Raw genomic sequence first — 8,922 nt, 5'->3', positions numbered from 1 at the left:
AGAAAATTCATCTTAACAAAACTGTCTTCCAATCCATGAACATAGTATCTTTCTCCATTTATGCAGGTTATTTCTTCTCTAATCAGTGTTTTATATTTTTCAGCACATATTTTTTACATTTTTATGTAGGTATTTAATATTTGTTGATGCTATTGTAATAGATACTTTAAATATTTCCCATGTTTATAGTATATTTGCTCTTATATAGTTACTTACATATTTTATACATTTAACAATGCTTCATCTGTCCTATATTTACTAATATTTTTGCTTGGTTTGCTACTTACCTTTTAATTATGTTTATAGCCAAATGTTTAAGTCTTTTCATTTATGGTTCTCCTTTTGTGTGTTCTTTTTTTTATTATTATTAAATGAAAGTTGTGAGTTTTATTTTTTTTTAATTTGTTTTTTATTTATTGATTTTAGAGAAAGAGGAAGGGAGAGGGAGAGAGAGATAGTAACATCGATCAGAGAGGACATTGATTGGCCACCTCCTGCATGCCCCCCCCCCCACCACTGGGGATCTGGCCCACAACTTGGGCATGTGCCCTGAGTAGGAATAGAACCAGCAACCGCTTGGTGCATGGGTCAACACTCAACCACTGAGCCACACTGGCCAGGCTATATAAATTCTTTATATTTCAAATTACTTTAGTTACTTCCATCTATATTATTTTATTTTATCTTTATGATAACTACAACAACTACAAAAAAGGACACTGTTATTTCTCTTCTAAGGCTTATTATAGTGACATCAAAAGGTTAATTTCTCAAGGTTACATAGTTCATTCGAGGCATTGTTTAAACTAGATTCTTAGTTGCTCTGGTTCTCTTATAAATACTTTTTACAGACTTGGCACTCAAGGAGCACACAGTCTAATAGGAAAAAACAGATAAGTAAGTGAAATTAGTAAAGCTTCATTGGAGCCCAGGGGAAGTACAGTGCCAAACATCTGAGGTGTGGTCAGGTCAGAATTAGTTGAGATTCTAAGAGCGTGCCTAGTAGTAGATGGAGTCCCTACATCACATGTTAATGTAGTTCCTAGCTAAGACAGAACTTATGGGACAGCATTTTAAAACTTCCTTCGCATTGCTTTTTGGACTCTCTGATTTATGTATTTTTTTCTACTAATTGAAGACTCAGAGATTATATCCTAGTGACAACTACCAGATGGGGTAGGCCAATATTCTAAGTGTAAATGCATATATTTCTTAAGTGAAAAATAAAAAGCAGCACTCCAAATAACTCAAACATAAAAGATGTTATCAACAAGGACAAACTTTCAAAAGCTGGCATGTGGATCAAAACTTAATATTCTATTAATGGTACCCATGGAATTCCTATTGGTAAATGTCTGAATAAATAAATGCAGGCCCAGCTAGTGTGGCTCAGTGGTTGAGTGTTGACACATGCAACCAAGAGGTTGCCAATTTGATTCCCGGTCAGGGCACATGCTCAGGTTGTGGGCCCAATTCCCAGTGGGGGGATGCAGGAGGTGGCCAATTGATGTTTTCTCTCACTGATGTTACTATCTTTCTCTCTCTCACTTCCTCTCTCTCTAAAATCAATAAAAAAAATTTATATATATATAATGCAGCTACTAATTACCTTCAGATTAAAATCGCATTAAACCTTTAAGAAAATGACATGTTTTCCATCCCAGAAAATATTACTATTTATCAAAATACAAGAAATAGCAGAGGATTGTGTATCCAGTTTCAGTAAACAAGAGGATATTTTCTTAAGCTAAACATAAATGCTGATCAACAGCCTCATTTAACTTTATTGCCAGAAAACCAGCCTAGGGCAAACCAGTATTCTCTTATGATAAAACCTAAACTGTGACTCAAGAGCTAAATCAGACAGAGGTCACAATAATTTAACAGAATATTCCCAGTCTTTTGAGAGGAACAGATCTAACCTTACAAAATATCCAAGTCATAACCATTCAGAAGGTTGTTCCTTGGATCTTTGTTGATCATCCAAATTGCAATAAGTCCTCTAGGAAGAAAAGCCTCTCCCTCTGAGGACTACTGACCCACACATCTGTCAATAGAATTTAAACAAAATGTAACTGTACTTGTTGCAGATATTTAGGTGGAGAGAAAACATGTTTCTTTCAGTTTTTTAGAAAAAATAAAATTTGAGCCAGGCCGGTGTGGCTCAGTGGTTAAGCATCAGCCCATGCACCAAGAGGTTGCTGGTTTGATTCCCAGTCAGAGCACATGCCCAAGTTGTGGCCCAAATGCCCAGTGGGGGGCATGCAGGAGGCAGCCAATCAATGTTCTCTCTCATTGATGTTTCTATCTCTCTCTCCCTCTCCTTCCTCTCTCTCTAAAATCAATAAAGAAAACCATTTTAAAAATAAAATAAAATAAAATTTTAGAACACAAAATTTTATTTAACACACTATATTTATTCAACTTTGGTCCAAAGAAGGGAAGAAGCCAGGTAGGAAAGAAGAGGGATTAAAAATGGGAGAACTAAACATAAAAAGAAGCTTATTCTCAATACTAATAAATTTAAGAAAAAATCTTTAACTTAAAAAGATTGGTTTGAGAAAGGCACCACAATGGGAATCAAAGAAGGTGTTGGAGGAGAGAATACTTGCATGGATGTACATCCCACAGGCAAGGACACAAGGTAATTAGGTAAGGAGATGATGAAGCAATGGTCTAGAAAAAATAATTAAACAGAAGGTATGTAAATACTTAGGAAAGAAATAGGCATAAACTATAAATAAGTATGGATGAGTTTACTAGAATCATGTCATATTAGCAGATCTAATTTCCTTCTATAACAGGGTTATTAAATCAGTAGATCAAGGGAATACTTCCATTGATTTGGGATTCATCTGATCAATTCTCTCCTAGTACTTTTATGAACTAAAAAAACACACACACAAATTTAAGTTGGATGTTGGCCAAGGTCGATGGGTGGATATCTAGTTGAATAATCATACCCAAAGCATATTACTTAACAGCTTAATGTCAACTCACTCATTTATTCTCCAGTTGTAAACCCTTATTGAGCAGCTACTATGTTAAGCCTTAGAGATACTAGGAAAACCAAGCTGTGGTCTCAAAATCTATGGAAGGAGAAGCAGTTCTGTCACAAATAACTTCAATAAACTGTTAGAAAGTATGAGAGTAATCAGCATTAGAGAAAACACAGTGTTCTTTGCAAACCTTATATTACTCAACACTTTTACCAATAATATATCTAAAGCCAGAAAGGACTTGTTTATCCCTTTGGCAAATGTCATAAAACTTAACAGAGGTAGCTGTGCATGGGTAGGTAAAAATAAGAAGTTGAATAAATCACAATGGCTAGAATTATGGGCTAAAGCCAAAATGAATTTAATACAAATAAATTCAGTGATCTACATTTAGATTAAAAGCTACAACCACATAAATACATTACCTGGAAGACCTAACTTGACAGCAGCTGGTGTAAAAGCACCTGACTCTTAGTCAAATACAAAGTCGGCATAGCTTAGCTATAAACATAATGAAGGAAAACACTCATGTAATTTGAGTCTGTATTATCAAAGCAGTGTATCCAAGCCAAGGAGTGTTGTGATACTACATTCTGTGCCGGCAAGAATGATTCTGCAGTGTGACATTACAGAGAATTCCGCAGAAGGCAACCAGGAGGGGTATTTGTATGAAACATCTATTTCATATTTTTAAAAATATTTAAGGAAATGGATCTCTATCATCTACAGAAAAAAAGATGTAACGAGACATGTAATTGTTTTCTTTAACAATGAATAAAATTGTTTTATGAAGTCCCAGAGGGTGAAATGGGAACAACTAACTTTTCTGTTGGGATTTATTCTTTGCAAAGAACTGTTGTATACAGTATAATTTGGTTTTCATTATGACCCTGAGAGTTAGGCAACATAGGCACAACCAATTACCACCATCTCATAGATGAAGAAAGAGGCTCAGGAAGGTTGAGGCTTGACTAAAGTGAAAACATTGAGATCCAAATTCCAGTTTTCTTACCCCAGACCTGTGCAATCCTTCTACCTAGAAACATATTTTATCTCAGATAAGGAAAGTCTTTCTAATAATAAAGGCCACAAAAGAATAAAACAGACTACCTCACAAATTAATGATCTTCCATTCCCAGAAAAAATGCAAACAAGGGCTGGAGGACTTTGTGTCAAGGAAATTTTGGAGGTTACTTCTACTCACAGGGGAGGTGACTCCCCAAATCCACTCCAATAAATGTTTACCATGGAGAAAGGAAGGAAGGAAGGAAGGAAGAAGGGACGGAGGGAGGGAGGGAGGGAGGGAAGGGAGGGAGGGAAGGGAGGGAGGGAGGGAGGGAAGTAAGTAAGTCTGGGTTTGAAAGATCCAAGTCATCCATGGAATTCATTCATTCAGCAAAGATTCACTGATCTCTCACGGTGTGAAACTAGATCCTGAAATAGTGATAAGCATACCAGACTTAAAAAAAAGAAACCTTGGTATTAAGTACTAGTTCATTCCGTTATTATCTGTGTGACTTCTTGATTATAAATTTTCCCATATATTAACTGAGGATTATAAAATCCACCTCAACAATTGTAAGGATTAGATAAGATATTTCTAAAGTACTGAGCACATAGTAGGAGCTCAATAAATATTAGTTCCTTTTTCCCTTTTAAGTGTGAGAGGTGCTGAGCAAATTATGCTAGTTTCTTATCCTCAGCCAGAATTGGAGAAAAAGATATTTGTTGGATGGTCTTACAGATAAAATGAACATAGGGGGCTTGCTTTACAATGATTTATGCATCCAAAACATTATCTATCTAAACATGCTCATAATCAGAGAAAAAGAAATCATTTGCCGAAAAATGAGGAATTTTCCACTTAGTAGATTTACCAGTTATATATTTTTGTTTTGAAAATCAAGCTTTTTGGCAATATTTAGAGTAGTTTAGGATGTAGTGTTTTGGCTAATTTTGCCAACTTCATGTTCTGGCGAGAAATAAAAACCTCAGGAGACAATGTTCAGATGGTTATGAAAGATTTTTGGTTGATACATAAGCTCACCCAGCTATGGAAACCAAGTTTGAAAACAAAAACTTGTTCAGCCTTGTTTTATTTTATTTTTTTCCTGTTTTGCTTTAATATATAAATTAAGTATTTGCCTAGTTCTCACTTGAAATCATTAAGAGAAGCTGAACTCTTACTGAATACAGCCTGATTTACCCACATCCATCTCCTGTTATATACCCAGAAGGGTAAAAGGCACCAAAGAAACGTTAGCAAATCTGTGTTTAGATATTTTCCCATGTTAAGAATATATATTTAACACACATGATACCGCATATGTATTAAATAGCAATGTAAAATATATTTGATATTTATAATAACAAACATTTAGTGTCTACCTAACTCATTATGCAACACGGACACCCAAGTTTGCTTGAGAAAGTTATAGTCTGGTGGATGGAAGGTATCAGATTTGGAAAAATTTGTGTTAATGTTTAGGACTAGAGGACCATCAGCAGGCTATGGCAAGATGAAATTGTGTGCCTGTTTGCACACACACACACACAAGTTTCCAGCTTTCAGGAAAAGCTCTCTTATTAAGCCAAGCAATAACCTATCCAAAGAGCTTAAACAATCACATAATTCAAAGTTTAACAAGAAATGTAAAATAAGAATTCACTTTTTAACACATTAAGAACCAAAACAACAATTCTCAACTTCAAATATCTAGGACCAACCTGGAACATGCTTCTTCAATCTCAGACTCCAAAGTCTTAAAACTCCTTGAACAAAAAAAATATAAATTCTGTTAAAAATCTCTATGAAATAACTGTTTTTAAAAATCAAAACAATTAACCATGATCATTATTATATTTCCTGCTTTCATTTGATATAGATGGTAACATTAATGGCAAAGGAATGAATTAGGATCATTTCTAAGACAAACTTTCTGACAAAAAAAGAGTATAATTTTGATGGTAGAATAAATTATTAGAGAAGAGAACCTTTTATTCCTGGTATAATTAGTTCAGGACTATGTGATATCAAAACAACCATTTGAATGAGGTAAGGTGATTCCACTCATCGAACATTTCCTAAGGAGAATCTGTTCTGGGTATAACCCTGTGGTAGGTCCTTGACGGGGGGGGGGGGGGGGGGGGGGGGGGAGATGGAGTGATTGCCTGAGGGAGGTCTAAGCCATTGAGGAACCTAAATAATTGCCTGAGAGAAAATACAAAAACATATAAAACATGCGCATAGAAAACAGTAAATGTATGCTATAGACAGTAAGCATTGGATTACTTTAATGAAATTTATGTGCCCTGGATTGATCTAGGCAACATGAGCAAGAGTTAGAGCCTGAAGAGCTGGGATTTGAATGGTCAGAGAAGAGAGGAAATCAGTATCGGCAGGAGCACAGCCCACTCTTTTGCCTCCAGGAGCTAACAAGTGGCCAGGTTGAGTTGAACTGCTGTTTTGCAGTCACCAAACCACAGCTTTAGATTTTTCAACAATAAAAATTTGTAAAAAAAATAAAAATAAAAATAAAAAAAGCAGGAGAGAGCAAGGAGAACAAGAAATAGAAAAATAAAGGGAAAAATAAATTTCCATATAGAAAGAAGAATTTGTCTTGTTAGGCAGACAAAATATTTCCTCACTGAATACCCCTGGGTTTATTTAAAGTGATAGTCAGAAGAAAATAGCAAACATTTATTGAGCACTTATAACATGCCAGACACTATATTATTCCAAGCACTTAACGTACGAATTCCTTTAATCCTCTAAGAACACTGTGAGGTAGGACCTCTTTCCACCATATCCTCAGGGTTCCTAATAGCCTACAACCCCCTAAAACTAGAATTTTAAATCAAAGATTAATTTCAGTCAGTCATTTTCAGTACTTCCTGTTTTTTTGTTTTGTTTTGCATTGAAGAAGCTTACTTCAGGAAAATATCCCTGAACAGATGTGGAGGCTGCGTGAAGAGCAGTGTGGCTGGCTGAGGTACCTGGTAAGCTGTGTCCCAGAGGCATCAGGGGCAGTAAACCATGGGGACTGCACAGGTGGTGGCCAGGCTGAGTCAGGCGGGGTGGAGGTGGTGGCCGTAGAGGGGCTGGGTCAGTTTCTAGTCCTGGATACAGGTGCAATGACAGCCCTCCATGCTGTGTCATCCTTTTTTTCTTTGGGCGTATCTCTGAAGTCAAGTTTGATGTTTTGAAGCTGAGGAACACAGAGTAGAGTGTGATGACAATGACTTTGCTGAATTTAAAGATGTCACAAAGATGCCTTTACTGACTCTCCCAGTGGTGATTACCACTGAAGGTGATGAAGACGAGAACACTGTGAAGTTGGGAGGGTAGGATGAAAACCCAGAAGAAGATTTTGAAGATGCAGGAGGGAGGGAGATAGTGAGAGTGAGCCATACAACGATGAAGAATTTGAGGGTTATGAAGACAAATAAATACCTCTAGACAAAAAAAAATAAAGATCCAATGACAATTGTTGATGTTTCTGCACACCTCCAGAACAGTTGGGAGAGTTATAGTATCTAGAAATGTTGATGGTGATTAGTTTGCTTCCCTATATCACTGGGGAAAATAAAAACAGTTGTGTTGCTCAGGCCTGGTTTAACACTCCGAGAGAGCTTTCGGAGAGGAACTTGACCCTAGTAGAAGCCACAAGCACAGGTAAGCAGAACCAGGAGAATGAGCATATCTATAACCTGGGGTATCCTGGTTGAGTGAATGCACTGTGAGGGGATGCTTGTCCAGCTCAGATTTCTCAAGACAGAACTTACTGACTGTCCTGGCCTGGATGGTGAGGCCTGTGAGTGATCAAGTGCAAATAAAAATAACCATGAAAGATGAGGACATGGATATCTATGTGCTTGCTGTTGGTACTTGGACAGCCTTGGTGAGACTGCAGAAAGAGATGCAGGAGTGAGTTTCATAGTGACAAACCTAAGTCTGGAGCGAAGTGTGGACTGCTGGACTCTGGCCATCCTGTCAGAGATGGGAGAAGTCACAGAGGGAATCAAAGACACAAAGGTTCACTTTTTTATGCACTCTGCTGACAAAATTGAATCCGTTCATTTTTCAGACCAGTTCTTGGATCCAAAAATTATGCAAGAGGAAGGTCAGCCTTTAAAGGTACCTGACTCTAAAAAGGACACTACTGCTTACATTTGATGTGCCTGGCTCAGGAGACATTTACCCAGAGGATATGAGGCTTGGCTACCTCTGATGAACATGGCAATTTATTCTATTGACAAAACAAAAAGTTCTGACTCAACAGAAAAGACAAAAAACAGATAAGAACAGAGCTCAAGTCAAAGAGAACTCCTTGAAGCTGATGCATGGGCTAAGATAAGAAGTGGCAGCTTCGGCGTGTGGAGGAGAAAAGAGCAGAAAAGGAGTGAATCATAACTGAGGAAGATCCTGAGAAACAGTGCAGGCTGGAGGAAGCTGCCTGGAGGGGTGAGCAAAAGAAATTAGAAAAGAAGCAAATGAAAATGACACAAATTGTGGCCCGGTCAGTGTGGCTCAGTGGTTGAGTGTCAACCCAGGCACCAAGAGGTCACTGGTTTGATACCAGGTCAGGCACACGCCCAGGTTGTGGGCCAAAACCCCAGGGGGAGGCCAATCGATGTTCTCTCTTATTGATGTTTTTTTCTCTCTCTCCCTCTTCCCTTCTCTCTCTCTAAAAATCAATTAAGAATTTTTTTTAAAAGAAAATGAAACAAATTGAGGTGAAAGCCATTTAAAGTCACCCCCGAGATCTGAGACCTGATGCTACCCGCAAGCTCTAAATTCACAGTAAACGTAAAAAATACCAATCCATTTCTCATCTTGAAGTTCAAACACTAGCAGTAACTGAGAAATCCTATTTCATCATCTGTTCTGCTTTTTTTTGTTTGAAGTTTTATAGAGGTTATA

The 8,922-nt window shown here is 37.3% G+C and overlaps 1 pseudogene; it reads left to right on the top strand.

Annotated features, from left to right (window-relative positions):
- Nucleotides 1-2,573: 2,573 nt before the first annotated feature.
- LOC118627822 lies at nt 2,574-8,519 on the top strand (annotated as a pseudogene).
- The last annotated feature ends 403 nt before the right edge of the window (nt 8,520-8,922 follow it).

Source organism: Molossus molossus, unplaced genomic scaffold, assembly GCF_014108415.1.
Source record: "Molossus molossus isolate mMolMol1 unplaced genomic scaffold, mMolMol1.p scaffold_m16_p_13, whole genome shotgun sequence".
NCBI classification, from domain to species: Eukaryota; Metazoa; Chordata; class Mammalia; order Chiroptera; family Molossidae; genus Molossus; species Molossus molossus.
Note: the sequence above shows the minus strand (reverse complement) of the source record. Positions and strands in the feature narration are given on the sequence as shown.